The sequence below is a fragment of the Eubalaena glacialis genome, chromosome 8 (genome assembly GCF_028564815.1).
Source record: "Eubalaena glacialis isolate mEubGla1 chromosome 8, mEubGla1.1.hap2.+ XY, whole genome shotgun sequence".
In the NCBI taxonomy this organism is placed as follows: domain Eukaryota; kingdom Metazoa; phylum Chordata; class Mammalia; order Artiodactyla; family Balaenidae; genus Eubalaena; species Eubalaena glacialis.
The window spans coordinates 6,877,970-6,893,353 of NC_083723.1; the positions used below are offsets into that span (position 1 = coordinate 6,877,970).

General features: G+C 42.7%; 1 protein-coding gene across 2 annotated transcripts in view; it reads left to right on the forward strand.

The window, feature by feature from the left end:
• The window catches only part of EGFR (epidermal growth factor receptor), a 195,010-nt gene that overhangs the window by 14,820 nt on the left and 164,806 nt on the right, over window positions 1-15,384 (forward strand). The window lies entirely within an intron of this gene.

The following is a 15,384-nucleotide window of genomic DNA, read 5'->3' on the forward strand; positions in this document are numbered from 1 at the left end:
CACCCACCCCCAACTGCCCCCAGTGGAACATCTTAGCAAAGTTTTAAATATTTAGTTTGACGTCTTTATCTAATATAACCTAGGCTAAATGCTCACTATTTTAATTAGCTAGGAAGGTGATAATATAGAAATCATAGCCTTCACAGTACTATTTAGAAGTTAATTTTTTATTTTTAAGGAAATTTTTGGTCTTTAAATTTGGAAGCCATGGAGGCATGAGGAAGGAAATGGAATGAGGGATGGAGGGAGAACATAGACAGACAGACAGACAAACAGAGAAACAGAGAGAGAGATAGAGAGATAGATTGCTTTCTTGCTTGATTGATTGGACAAGCCAAACATTCTCTTCTAGTTTTGGGGTTAATTTGCCAAGTTTGTATTGTGTTCAGATCATAAGTGGTTGGGTTTTTGTGTGTGTACCGTTATGTCCATCCCATGTTTATTTTCATCTATTTGGTCTATTTTGCCTTCTTTAATTATCGGTGCCCTAGATGAGTGTCTTCTGGATCGCTGGTGATGTCATGTTTCTTGATTCAGATGCTGATTCCACAAATGGAATCACTCAGTGAGGGATTCACGGACCTGCATATTTTTGATTTGTACACTTTTCTACATGTACGTTATACTGTACTAAGTTTAAAATACTGGCCTCGCAGTCACTAGGTAGAGAAGATAAAAAACCTATAGGGAAAGCCAAGATTTTATTAGAAAATTCAGGATCTCAAAGACAGTATTGGACTTCCAAGTCAAGGCATTGCATCCGTTCTTTCTTTTGGTATAAATAGCAAAAAAATCTCTTCAACTCAAAGTGAGACTACTCTTCCTGTTACTTCACTTTAAGTTAATTACAAATCATTTTAAATATAGGGTTGGAAAAGGATAGCATCAGAGTGGCGTACTCCTTCTTCTTACATAGATATAAAATCCCCCCCCCCCAGGAGAAAGCCTCTTTTAACAGGTACTCACCAACTGCAGAATCCTCGCAGAAAGACAGTGTCATTGGAGGGTAACCACATCTTCCTTCCCTGTCTGTTACCTCCCAGTGTCAGGGTCTCATGGAGCTATATTTAGACCCACACAGGGAAAGAGGAGAGAAAACCAATCCCATGGTAAAGACAGCTCCCAGTGTACATAACAAATGCATTCCCATACCACAGATCCTCTTGTGGGAGTCTCTAGAGATTCCCAGATCTCCAAGCATGCTGAGCCCTGGTTCTTACACCTATTCCATTGCACAGCCATAAACTGTGCTCGCAGTACAGCAGGGGCGCTTTATCTTAATAGATTGGTATAATTTAGCAGAATCATATTCATGTTTCATTTCCAACTTTTCAGTTCAGTTCAACTCAGTAGGCATGCATTAAATGTTTACTGCATATGTTGTATACCAAAAAGCTGCTGGGGCTGGGTTCCATAGTCAGAAAATGTAGTCTCTGCCCAAACGAGCCTGCAGTCCAGAAGCCCATTCCTTCCATCAAGTTTCCGAAAGTGAGAATTTGGTCTCATGTCGTTTGTGAGTTCTTCAGAACTGGAGTGACTGTCGCAGGAAACCTGAATGGGTTCCCTGGGATGCTGGTGTGTGGCTGTGAATCAGGGCATAGCTTTCAGAGCCCCTCACAGCTTTCTCTGAGCCTTTGACACACTTTATCTTGTTTGAATAATCATGCAAGAATAGCCTCATTTTGGGGACTTCCCTGGTGGCGCAGTGGTTAAGAATCCGCCTGCCAATGCAGGGGGCACGGGTTCGATCCCTAGTCCGGGAAGATCCCACATGCCGCGGAGCAGCTAAGCCCGTGCACCACAATTACTGAGCCTGCACTCTAGAGCCCGCGAGCCACAACTACTGAGCCCACGTGCCACAACTACTGAAGCCCGAGCACCTAGAGCCCGTGCTCCACAACAAGAGAAGCCACTGCGATGGGAAGCACATGCACCGCAACAAAGAGTAGCCCCTGCTCGCCCCAACTAGAGAAAGCCCACGCGCAGCAACGAAGACCCAACACAGCCAAAAATTAATTAATTTTAAAAAAAGTAGCCTCATTTCCCTTTTTGATCTCTTTGTGAGGGTGATCCAGTAGATTACAAGCCCCAGCTTCTGTGTTCACAGAACCGAATTGGTTCAGAAAATCTCTGAACTCTTTTCACGTTTCTAAGTTGACATCTAAAATTGTTTACCATAAGCTTAATAGTTGTAAGAGGTAAAATTTCAATCCTTTGGTGAAGCTGCCAGAAAGATGCTGACGTCTTTTTCCTGGTCAAAACACTTGTTAATACCTTCCTTAAAAGACCTATCTCAGTTCTGAATGCCGATTCTAAGATGGATATTTTGACACTTGATGGGAAGTTGGGGCAAGGAGCCGTCAGGGACCGGCTGCAGGGAGGGAGTCGGCCAGGCTGTCTGCAGTATTTCAGTGCTGGGTCCAGCACCATGCATGCGGCCATCCTTTCATGTGGCTACCTGGAAGGGATTTTACAAACGGGGCCTGAGATGGGCCAGGAGGGTGGTTGTGAACGGAGAACCTGGGTTCAGGTGGGTTGGCTTTAGGAAAGAGCACACACAGGCGGGGACACCCTGGGAAGTCCGGGTACCATGGGGGCCACCGCCGTGGTGTCAGACTAAGGACAGAGCAGGCAGGAGTGTGAAAGTGACAGTCAGGAACCCGGAGGAGACACACCCTGCCTGCAGCCTTTTCCTAAACAGTGAACCTTCCTCCAGATGGAGGGAGGAGGCTGTGAACAGCATGACCGTTCGCAGGAACGGTCGCAGGACCGTTCACTGAGCAAACCCATCACAGCGCAGGTGCACTGGTCCCTATGACAACGTTGAGCCCACTGTGCGTCCCCGCCTGGGCTGGCTGCTGGGGAGCAAACCCGCTCCCTGTCTTGAGCTTACTAAGTAGTGGCGGCAATTATGAAGCTGCTCTAAAGTTGCTTTCTCAAACTTGGGGGCCACAGATGTACCCTTTGGGGGAAGTGCCTGGGGACTTTATGAGATTTTTAAATCTTGTTTGTTCATGTTGAGGATAATCTACATTCTTTTGAACTTATGTGCAGAATGAACCGTTTTGTAGCAATAAATCACAACCCGATGGTACGCATGTGTGTAGGTAAACCTCACCTTCCAGCGATATCTTAACAGTCACTTGTATATTAAGGAAATTAAGAGGAGAAAAGGAAAGCTGTTATTTTATACTGACCCACCCACTTACCATGCGTTTCCCTTCTCTTCTGTCGTTCAGGCTTGCACTGACCAGTGGCTATTGCCTGACAACAGTTGCCTCAATTATTTCAGTCAGTTTTCTGGTTGTTTATAGCAGGAGGACAGTCTAGTACCAGTTACCCAGAAGTGGCCAGAAGCAGAGGTGTGTGGATGGAATATTTATAATTTCAGTGTTTCTCCAGTTGGGGTCCAGTGGAAATTGTTTTTTTGTAAAAAAGGCCCATACAGTATTAAATGTGAGAAACCTCACTATAAATGAATGAAGCTCAGAAGAACGAACAGGTAGGTGTCTTGTTCGACGTACTGTACTAGGGACCTGATCACCAAACACTCGGCTGATGCTGGGTAGCAGAACTAAACAAAGTATCAGAAGTTCTGTTTGTACACGCCACGCTTTAAGGGGAACCTAGAAAACAGGTGTGAGGGGCAGTAGTAATGGCAGGAAGCCTGAAGAACAGTTATAACAACCGAGGATATGTAATGGGAAAGAGAGGAACTTTTAGGGGCCACACCTGCCTCTTCAGGTTGACAGGGAGAACAGAGAGCAGGGATGAGAAGGGACAGCAGAGGCCCACAGAGGCACAAGTCATTTCAGCTCTGTCCAGAGAGGAATGTGCTTGGTTGAGGCAGAGCCCCTCTGTCCCAGGGGTGGTCGGAGACCGAGCAGTCATTTGTGGGGTTAGTACCGAGGTGTTCGTTTATAGAGAGAGTCTAGGCATGCTTGAGTGTGTAGATATTTAAGAAATAAATTCTGCGCATCCCATGTTTTTTCCATACTCTGTCGTGCTGTCACAGTGGTTGCAAAGGAAGCACTGTCTGACATGAGCCCCCCCCCCCCCAGGCCTGGGAGCAAGGAACTGTCCCTAAACTACTGAGAATGAAGGAAAGAGATGGGTCCTCTGTGGGTTTCTCCCAGCTGATACCTTTCTCTTTCTTAGACCACCTGATTAAGCTCTGACACATGACTGTCCTCTTAACTAATGCACTGAGAGTGAAGCAGAAATTCAGAGCTCCCTGAGGGTCACAGGGTGTTTTTAAACAAGTTTTGTATGGGGTAGATCCAGCCTTGTCTCCACTGGCTCTTGTTACAACAAAGAAAGCTGCTTATCAAAAGGTTGTGTTGTAAGGATGCCTTTCTGCATCAAGCTTGGAATCTGGCCACGTGGAGGTGGGAGGAATGAGTCCCCTAGGGAAGTATAAAAGATGGATTATGCCTCTATAGCTATATACCCTGTAAGATTTCTGCACAGAACTACTGTATATCTATATACTGCATTTCTTCAAAGAAATATTAATCCTGAGACCCGCAGTCAAGTAGGATCCAGAGATGCTTAAGAAGACGGTGAGCTTGGAAGGTCTGCGTGGTTACATCCTCTGTGTGCTGTGACAATGTGCTCCGTCAGGGAAAAGCTTTGGTAAATACAAAATGGGTGAATCAGACCTTTGCGATGCCTTTTACTTACGCATTGCTATTTTTATTTCAAGGCTGGTTTGAACTATTACAAAGTAATGTTTAAAAGTGCTTTCCTCACTCTTCTTTGCTCTGCGTTTCCCCATCAAATCACTACATAACTGGAGAGAGATGTTTCTTTGTTTTTGTTTTTCAGTGTCTACTTATAAAACATGTTTTTTGAACTACTGTGTTTTAGGAACAGCATGCCTTTTCCCAGAAAATATCAGGTTAACATTAAATAGGCACTGGATGTTTATCTGATCTTGTTTATGGGAGCATGAGAAATTCGGTAACCTTTGTATATACTTTACGCTATTAACTAAGTAGGAGGTCATTGGAACATTTAGAATTCCACTGTAAACTTCTAAAATTATCAGGTGATAATTTTATTTGCATTGCATCTATATCAGAAGATGTTTGTTATTCATCCAGGAATGAAATTAGCTATGTGAGAAAGAATATGTGTGGTTCTGTTTGGAAAGCTACATTCAGTGACCAGCAACTGCATGTCCTTCAGGAGTTCACAAGGCCACTCTGCACCGTCCACCATGGTGGACGCCTTAGTAAATTAGCCTGGGCCTCTGTGGTGGGAAGTGTCATAACTACACCCATGGAGTCAGACACTGATGATGGAAGAAGTTACATATAAAACCATAGAGTGAGCCTGAGGTACTCTGCACTTCTTTTATGACATTCTAGATTATTTATGTTCCGGTACAAATTTCTCACTAGATTGTCAGCTCCGTGTGACGGGCAGCTTCTGGTTCATTCAGCCCATAACTCCCAGCACCATGCCAGGTACATAGTGAGCAGTAAATAAATACTGGCTGCAATGCATTGAACATATCTAGGGTACGATTGCATTTCAGGTAAACTTCTGAAATCTGAACACATCTTTTTTCACTAAGGAGCACGAATGTATTTTTTAAAAACGGGGGAGGACTTTTTAAACCAGCAAATGATTAGATTATAGTGATCTCAATTCGTAAAATTTCTCACTGGCCTTCTTTATACTTAATTTGGAGTACATAGAAAAACAAGCATGTCTGAAGGAGAGTGCCAAGTGTTTTCTTATTTTACTTTTCAGAGCATTCATCTCTAAAGTAAAGAACATACATTGGTTTAAAAGTATTTTTAAGGAATTAGTAGTTGGATTAAAATTGAGTTATCAAGGAAAAACATATCTTAACTTCATGCATTCATGATTAGACCTCTTCATATAGAAGGGTCTGAGATTTATCTGCCGTATTCACCATCATCCAAAGAACTCAGGGGCATAGATTTTTTTTTTAATTAAAATTAGTAGAAATTGGCAGGCAGTTTAGAGTAATATCTGATCTTCAAAGCTCCCTTAGCAATTAAAAGAAAACTAATTATTTTTGCATGGAATACGATAAGGTGACTTTAAGTGCATATTAAAAGGTCATAACCATGACAACTCTTAAATATTACATCCAAGAAAAATAAGTTTGACTTTCATTTATTTTGGAAATAGCTATTAACTGTAACCCAAGAAACATCATGAACAGTGAGTTTGCTTCACGCCAGAGTGTTGTGAAAGTCAAGTGGCTAGTGGTTATTTATTACTGACAAGAGGCAGAAGTCATGTCCTGTCTGTCTATGTGTCTGGATCTGCCCGGAGTTGGTACACTGATGAGAAGACCACAGGTACTAAATGAGGGGCTTCAATGAAATAAAATTGAATTTCAAGGACAGGGAAAGCAAAGTTCATTGAATTCTGTGACTCATATCCCAAGTGTCATATGCTTTCTTACACTCAGTGCAGGATTCCTCTGTTTCATTTTATATTTCCATGTAGCGTGGATGTGGGTGAGAGTCTCCTTTACAGAGGCGGTTCATGTAATTTACTCTATGTAAGTGTATGAGGAAATTATAAAATTTTGAACCATCAACCAGATAAATTTTTGAATCTTCAAACCGGAAGACATAAAATAGAGGGAATCGGAAGAACTATGTAAACAAAATAATGATAGCAGGTCAAACTTTGCTGCCACACATGAGTCTGGGGAGGAGCATTGGTCTTGACTTTGCATGTACACGTTTCACAAATAGTTCTTTCTTCCTTCCCATTTACCTCTGGAAATGGAAATTAGCGTCGTCAGTGACTTTACTGGGAAGTAGAAGCTGTCTGTGAACTTCCTTTTGTTGTTTTTAAAACAGACTATCACATTTAAATGTCAAATATGATAAGCTGGCATCCTTTAGGAGTACCTGTTTCAAATCAAATGGTATCTATCCTTCAAACTGCCATTTAATGACTGACTACTATACACAAGGTGTTACCTTCAAACTTAGAACTTAAGCTGCAAATCAAGTTAACAGATTTCAGCAATATGCAGATCCAGACCAGTGGTTCTCTACCGGGAACGGTTTTGCTCCCTGCAACCCTCAGTCCCCTTCAGGGAACATTTGGCAATGTCTGAAGCAGTTGTTGGTTTTCACACTGGGGTGTGTTATAGGCATCTAGTGGGCAGAGGCCAGGGCCAGACCCCGCCATAAAGAACAGTCCCCAGCCCAAAACGTTAGTGGTGCCGAGGTGGGGAAACCCTGGGCTAGGCCAAGCCAACCGTATTCAGCTCTTACTCATCCCTCTTTTTCATATCACACCAGCATACACTCACGGGCTTTATTCCTCCTGGCTTTGGAGCTGATTCTGCCTTCGCCTGGGTTTTCTGTGTGCCCGCGGTGCAGCAGCCGGCTTGGAGTCTGGCATTCCTGACGGTTGCACTCAAGCCAGCATCCCACCTCTACCTGCAAAAGCCTGTCCAACCTGAAAGCCTAGCAAGTGAAAGCAAGAGTCATGTGAAGACGCCTTCATTATACCCACCCATAAACTTGCTTAGAAAGGAATCCGTGAGGTCCTGGAGTCAGAAATTGGCTCTATCCCTGTTGTAGAAACAACAGAAATTTAACAGAAAACACGTGCTTTTTCTTTTCCCTTCTTTTGTCCCCCTCCTGGCAGTGCAAGAGCGCCATTAGGTGAAGAAATCTCTCCCCACGCCACTCCCCAGAACCAGAAGAAAACCCAGCTTGTTCTAGCCCAGCTTTGTCATGGAGAGAAGGCAGCTGCTCCATTCTGAAATAGCCTTTCTCTGATAGCAGCCTGCCCAAGGATGAAATGCGTTTAAGAGTTTGAATTACACAATGCGCAGTGAATGCATGCCTCTTTCTGCTTTATGGTACTTGAAAGTGAGGCTGTGCGCGCTGAGGTTTTAGATCACGACACCTAATGGCCTAGCAGAGGGGGAGGAAACCTTCTGCCAGGCAGGGGTCACTGCGTCAGTATTGGGGTGCTGGCCCACCAGCTGCCTGAGACTCCCGAAAGGGCTAAGTCACCATACTCTTGGCCGTGCCTAAAGGGAGTTACTAGAGTCTTGGAACAGGGCCACACACCTGTGGGGTGTTCCCTGGGCATTTGGGCAGGGCAGGTGACCAAGGGTCCTGTTGGAGTTGGAAGCCAACTTGAAAGCACATCTGGCTGTGAGCTCAAGTTCAGTAACACTCCCCCCCCCCATAATTCATGTGTGTCATAAAACACAATAATTTCTTGAACTTTAAAGTCATGCCTGTAATAGTGCCTGGCATACAACAGGGGCTCCATAAGTATCTGTTGAGTGAATGAATGAGTTCAGAACTGACGGGCTCTTGGTCCAGCTCTCACTTCACAGAGAAAGAAACTTGAGGTCCACAGAGATTCTACGATTGCCAAGTGAAAAGGTTGCTTTCACGGGCATGGTTTGCAGGGCCCTGTGGGTTATGTGCTAATACAGACCCCCAGGAAAACACCCACTCAGCAGATAGTGCTGGCTTGGGCACCCTCCCGCTCCTGCTCCCAGCTTTCTTAAAAAGAGCCTCCAGGATTGCTTCGGCTTCGAGCTCCCCCAAATCTGCATCACCCTAGTTGAGAAAAATCAAAGAATAAATAGAATGGGGCTGAAGACTTCGACATAACTATTAGTTCTAAAACAATGAAATAGATATTTTCAAATGTAAGACTTTTTAAAAATGTTTATTATATATATTAGTTCTTGCTCTATTTGAATGTAATACAAGTGTCGCTCTCTGAATAAATTAATAAATTTTAGAGAACCAAACTGATAGTTTTTTATAAATTAGACACATTTAATCAAATTTAGTGTGACTACACCCAGCTACATAACTGATTGAACTTAATTTGAATTTCTGTATTATATGTTTTTTCCCAATAATTGACCCCAGTTTTCCCATCTGTAAAAAGGGGTCAGACCTCCCGGTAGCTAAGGTACCTGCCGAGTTTCAGGGAAATGGCCCAAAGGGAGGACTCCGGACCATGTCCACAGAGGGTCCTGCGGCCTCAGAGTCAGCACCATCGCTTAGTGACTGTGTGACCTTGAGAGGCACCTCTTTGTGCCTCAGTTTCCTCACCTGTCAAACACCAACACAATGGCAGCTAGGGCTTAGGGCCATGATGAGAATTCAGGGAAGTGATGCATGAAAAGTGCCTGCCAAGTAGAAAGTGCTCAACAAAAATTAACTATTTTATTGCTGCTGCTGCCGCTGTGGTTATTAATGTGGTTTCTAGACCTTTGCCATCCAATAAGGTAACCATGAGCTGCATTCAGTGGCTTTTGGGTACTTGAAATGTGGCTTGTCCGAACTAAGATGTGCCATGTGTCTAAAGCATGTACTGGATTTTTCAAAATTTTAAAAGTAAGATTTTTCACATACTTTTTCTTGTACTAAGTCAGGACAAGAAAAAGTATGTGAAAAATCTTAACACTTTTTAAAATTAAGTACACATTGAAACAAAAATATTTGGGGTATATTGCGTGAAATAAAATACATTATTAAAATGTATTTCAGCTGTTTCTTTTTACTTTTTTATTACTGTGGCTACGAGAAAGTTTTAAGTGACGTATGTGGTTCGAATGACAGTACTGGGCGGTGCCGTGGGTACTGTGGGCGGCCAGGGTCCCAGGACGATGCGGCAGGTTTTGTCACAACTTGACCGTAGCTTCTGGTCTCCTCCACCCGAGCCCTCGCAGTGTGGGCCTGAATTTTCAGATTGGTAGGCTTTATCTCTCGGAAGGGTTGGCCCAAATAGATTGAAAAGAACAAGCATCTAAGCCACTGTGAATTTAATTTGCTCTCTGACTGTTCTGCTCTGGCCAAGAGGAGGCCCTCTTTAAGCGTCGATCTGTCCCCAGTAAATGAAGGGCGATCTTGTCCCTTGCTCCTGAGAGGGTCCACTGAGAAAGCGTCACTGACCTTGCTTGCGGCTCTCCTTTCAAGGGCAGCACGTGGCCTGGTGCTTCTTTAGTCTGTGGTTCCCGGCTTTGTTCCTTAGACACATGTTAGTGTTAATAGTTCTTGTAAAAAAGTCTTCAGTGGAAGGCCCTGCATGTACAAGGCCACTTCCTGTGCACATTTGATGTTAAGGACTCTGGGTAGTCCTGCAGTAAGGAGGCTTGTCTGATGTTGTCATGACCCGTGGTCACTCAAGTTTATTTGACCGCAGAATCCTTTTCAAAGAACACCTGTAAGACACACCTCACCTGTAAGACACACCCCAAACTGAGACAGTTTCAAAAACACTCTCTTAATGAAAAGGGTCCTTTCACATGAACAATGTTTTCAGGGAAGGCAGGCTGAAACGGTCCCCCTGGAAATGTGAGAATGCTGCTTGCTGATTGCCTTTGGCTGGAAGAAATCGCCGAGAACTGTGCGTCTCTAGAAAGAGTGAAGGGGGAAAAAGTAATTGCTCTTTTACTAGTGTGTCAACCTCTGATTAATACCTTTCTTATTTTTGGTTTCTCAAACAATATTGAAAGAATGCCTTGTTTAGATCAATAAAATAAGGAAAAAGTTACAAAAGGTTTGCCTTAAATTTATATGTATTTACAATTAGTCTATTTCCTGAAAGTAGCTGAGACATGAGAGTTGCAAAAATAGGGCCATTCCAGCGAAACTGTAAAGTAAAAAGAACGCAGCCATACAGGCAGGAGGCGACCCTGCCGGAGACTGCAGGCTAGTGGGAGTCATGCAGCTGGGCACAAGCACCAGCTCGGAGCCTCCTGGCTGCAGGGAAGGCCTTTGCAGCTTCATGGTCCCATCCCCAGGCCTGGTAGATGGCTGCCTAAGTCATAGCAGCAAGGCCAGCTCTGGGGGTGGGGGGGAATCTCCTCCAACATCTGGTTACTGCAGATGTCAGTTTAGAGGATTATGCATTATTGGCGTGTTGGTATACAGAAAACCTTCTTTATAAAAAGTTCTGAAAAGAAAAAACCTAATATAGTCAATCCAAATGTTTTTTAAATGAAAAAATGTATTTGTATACTTGATCTGGCTTGCTGCTTTTAAAAGATTAAAATTGGGGTGAAAGAAGTCTGTGTGCAACCATATGTCTGATAAAGGGTTAATTTCCAAAATATATAAGGAATCCATACAACTAACTCAATAGCAAAAAAACAAGTAATCCACTTTAAAAATGGACCCAAATAGATATTTTTCCAAAGAAGATATACAAATGGCTGACAGGTACATAGAAATGCAAATTGAAACCACAACGAGTATCATCTCATACCTGTCAGAATGGCTATTATCAAAAGGACAGGAAGTAACAAGTGTTGGCAAGAACGTGGAAAAAAGGGAACCCTCGTGCACTGCTGGTGGGAATGTGAATTGGTGCAGCCATTATGGAAAACACTATGGAGGTTCCTCAAAAAACTAAAAATAGAACTATCACATGATCCAGCAATTCCACTCCTGGATGTATACCCAAAGAAAACTAAATCAGTATCTCAAAGAGATATCTGCACCCTTGTGTTCATAGCAGCATTATTGACGAGAGCTAGGATGTGGAAACAATCTAAACGTCCATCGATGAATGAATGGATGAAGAAAATGTGATACAATGGAATATTATTCAGCAATAAAAAAAGAAGGAAAGCCTGCCATTTGCAACAACATGGATGAACTTGGAGGACATTATCCTAAGTGAAATAGGCCAGACCCAGAAAGACAAATGCTGCATGATCTCACTTATGTGTGGGATCAAAAAAAAAAAAAAAAAAACCAAACACTGAGTTCGTAGGACCAGAGAGGAGAATGGTGGTTGCCAGGAGCTGCGGGGAGGGGAAAGTGGGGAGATGCTGGTGAAAGGGTACAGACTTTCAGTTATAAGATGAATAAGTTCTGAGGATCTAGTGTACAGCATGGTGACTATAGTTAATAATATTCTGTTGTCTACTAGAAATGTACTAAGAGAGTGAATCTTAAACTTTCTCACTACACGCACAAAAAAGGTAACTGTGAGGTGAAAGAAGGGTTAAAAAAAATCATCTGAATACATATTATGCATATTATCACAGGGCTAGAAAATAATCAGTCAAATAAAAATTCATTAACATATTCATTAACTAGGAAAATACTCCAATGAGGAGCAGAAACTTCTATTTAATTTTTATCTCATCATTTTCTGTTTCTTAATACATAACATGTATTAGTACAACTATCTATGTGCATTGTAATTAAATAATCATTTATTACGGGGATGTTCTCAATACGTATTTTGCTAACAGGGATGCTGATCCAAACTATTTTAGGCCTTCCTGCTCTAGCCTCGTCCACTGGTTTTCCAGCAGTAATGAGGGGTATTTAAAATAATTTTTTGTAATGACACATGGCGTCTCTGGGCCAGCGTGTGAGTAGTAGGTGACAGCCGTGTGCCTTTTTAAGCTGTGTAAGCTGGCTCCAGGGCCCTGCGTGGAATTTGAGTTACAAGTGCTGATGAAGTTGGTGAAGTTTAGGTAAACACAGCTGGGACTGCCAGATGGCCTTTGCGTGACCTTGGACATCACTGTAATTTACCTTTGGAGATGTGCATGTGCATCTTCCCTGGCACGATAGGACCTTCCATGATGCTTTTAAAGTGGTTTGGTCTGTGTTTTCTTGGTTACCAGACTTTCATGGAGCCAATAGAAGACAGTGGTTAAAGGCATCTCTTTATAGACAGAGTGGGCTCAAACTGGCCGTGGGACCATGGGCACGATCCCACGTCAGAGTCCTCTCTTGGGACTGAGGGTAGAGTCTCCACCTCTGTCAGAGCACCGAATGGGACACTGCATGCCGAGTAGGTAGGCACTCACAGCAATGACTCGGTGCCATCTGGGGCACAGGTGAAATATGGTAGCAGCTGATCCAGAATTCATACAAGGAGAAAAGTAAACTAAATGACCTGGAACAGATTTTCTTCTTTTGAATGTCTCTATAGCGTAAAATGCCGGTGATTCTCAGGAAGGAGCTATATACATCAAATACAAGCTGTCTCTTAGTTAAAGGAAATCCAGACTATTAGCACAAATGGTGTGAACAAGCCGCTAATACACGGCCCAGCAAGGCTGTCCTTTTTCTGTTAGTATTTCCCAGACTTTCCACTCTGATTTTTGGTGCAGACACCAAGTAACCCTGGTTGTCTGCCCTGCTTTCAGAATACTTTGTAAGGATCCACACCAAGAGGGGAATCATTGGTTTTATGAGCTGGGTGTTTGGATTATACTATATATAACGTGGAAATAAAATCATCAGACCTTTGTTGCCTGAAGTTGGAGCCACTACAGGTAAATCTTTCCCACGAGTATTTTGCTGACGCTGGTTATAGCCTGGCTGTTGATGCAGTGTCTGTGGAACATACAAAGGGTGACCCTGTATTGAAAATCAACCCCAAACAAGTTTTTGTTATCCTTGTCTTTGGAGGCCCCTTATCCTCTGAATGGTGTCACAGTAGGGGGTGTCGTCTTTTTTTTTTTTTTTTAACATCTTTATTGGAGTATAATTGCTTAACAATGGTGTGTTAGTTTCTGCTTTATAACAAAGTGAATCAGTTATACATATACGTATGTTCCCATATCTCTTCCCTCTTGCGTCTCCCTCCCTCCCACCCTTCCTATCCCACCCCTCTAGGTGGTCACGAAGCACCGAGCTGATCTCCCTGTGCTATGCGGCTGCTTCCCACTAGCTATCTATTTTACGTTTGGTAGTGTATATATGTCCATGCCACTCTCTCACTTTGTCCCAGCTTACCCTTCCTCCTCTCCGTATCCTCAAGTCCATTCTCTAGTAGGTCTGCATCTTTATTCCTGTCTTGCCCCTAGGTTCTTCTGACCATTTTCTTTTTTTTTTTTTTTTTAGATTCCATATATATGTGTTAGCATACGGTATTTGTTTTTCTCTTTCTGACTTAACTTCACTTTGTATGACAGACTGTAGGTCTGTCCACCTCACTACAAATAACTCAGTTTAGTTCCTTTTTATGGCTGAGTAGTATTCCATTGTATATATGTGCCACATCTTCTTTTTCCATTCATCTGTTGATGGACACTTAGGTTGCTTCCATGTCCTGGTTATTGTAAATAGAGCTACAATGAACATTTTACATGACTCTTTTTGAATTATGGTTTTCTCAGGGTATATGCCCAGTAGTGGGATTGCTGGGTCGTATGGTAGTTCTATTTTTAGTTTTTTAAGGAACCTCCATACTGTTCTCCATAGTGGCTGTATCAATTTACATTCCCACCAACAGTGCAAGAGGGTTCCCTTTTCTCCACACCCTCTCCAGCATGTATTGCTTGTAGATTTTTTGATGATGGCCATTCTGACCGGTGTGATATGACTTGAGTCATATCACACCTTTCCAAATGCTTACTGTGTCAGTTTTAAACAGCATACCTTTCCGGAAAATTTAATCTATATTTAATATTTTTTAAAAAACAAAAGTACTCTGTTACGAGTGTTTGTTATGTCTAAGACTTATTCGCCTCACCCCCCCCCCCATGGTGTTAAAAGTAAGCAAGCGTGGTTATGCTTGTGATATGAGAGATATTCAACAAGTCCCAACTATTATCCACACACACGCTCGCAATTCACCAAGAATAGTAAGTCTGAGAAGCAGTTTGAAATTCTTGTATTAGAAAAAAAGTGCTGTGTCAATATTTTAATTCCCTGTGAATGATCGGTGGAGGTGTGTAGACAGAACCACTCATGCTTTCAGAGCTTTTTTAGAACTGGGTGCTGTCTGAGGCACTGGTGTCCATAGGTAACATGGTCGGAGGACCATGTGACCAGTTAATGGAGCGTTGGAACCTACCCGGATCTTTCAACCTCAGTTGCTTCTGTAACACCAGAAGGAAGAAAGCCAGGCTAGAAGGTTAACAGGAAACAGAAACCAGCTAGCTTAATTCTCACCAAGAAGATGTTGAAATGGGACAGATGCCTGAAGTGGCTGTGCTTTAATAACTGGGAACACAAGTGTCCTACAGTATATTGAAGATAGAACTCGAAACTCAAAATGCTATTTTAAAATAATATCTTCAACCCTTTAAAATAAGTGGAAGTGTTACTTACTTTTAGTATGTATGCTTTAGCCACATGAAGTATTTTGATGCCGTTGATGCAATACAATATTACATGACTTTTTCTACCTAAATTAGCTAAGTATGAATTCCATCCGCATTATCTCAATAAACTTTAATACGATCTTTACTGATTGTAGCAATACGTAGGGATGATCATTGATATGTGTATAGAAAGTTCCACCCCAGCTTCACCACCTCCAGTGGGAGGCCCGAAGAGAGAATAATTTTAATGTATCTTCTATTAGGGAAAACCTGGACCCACCATTCCCTCCCGGCCCGTGGACCCGTGAGCGCTCAGC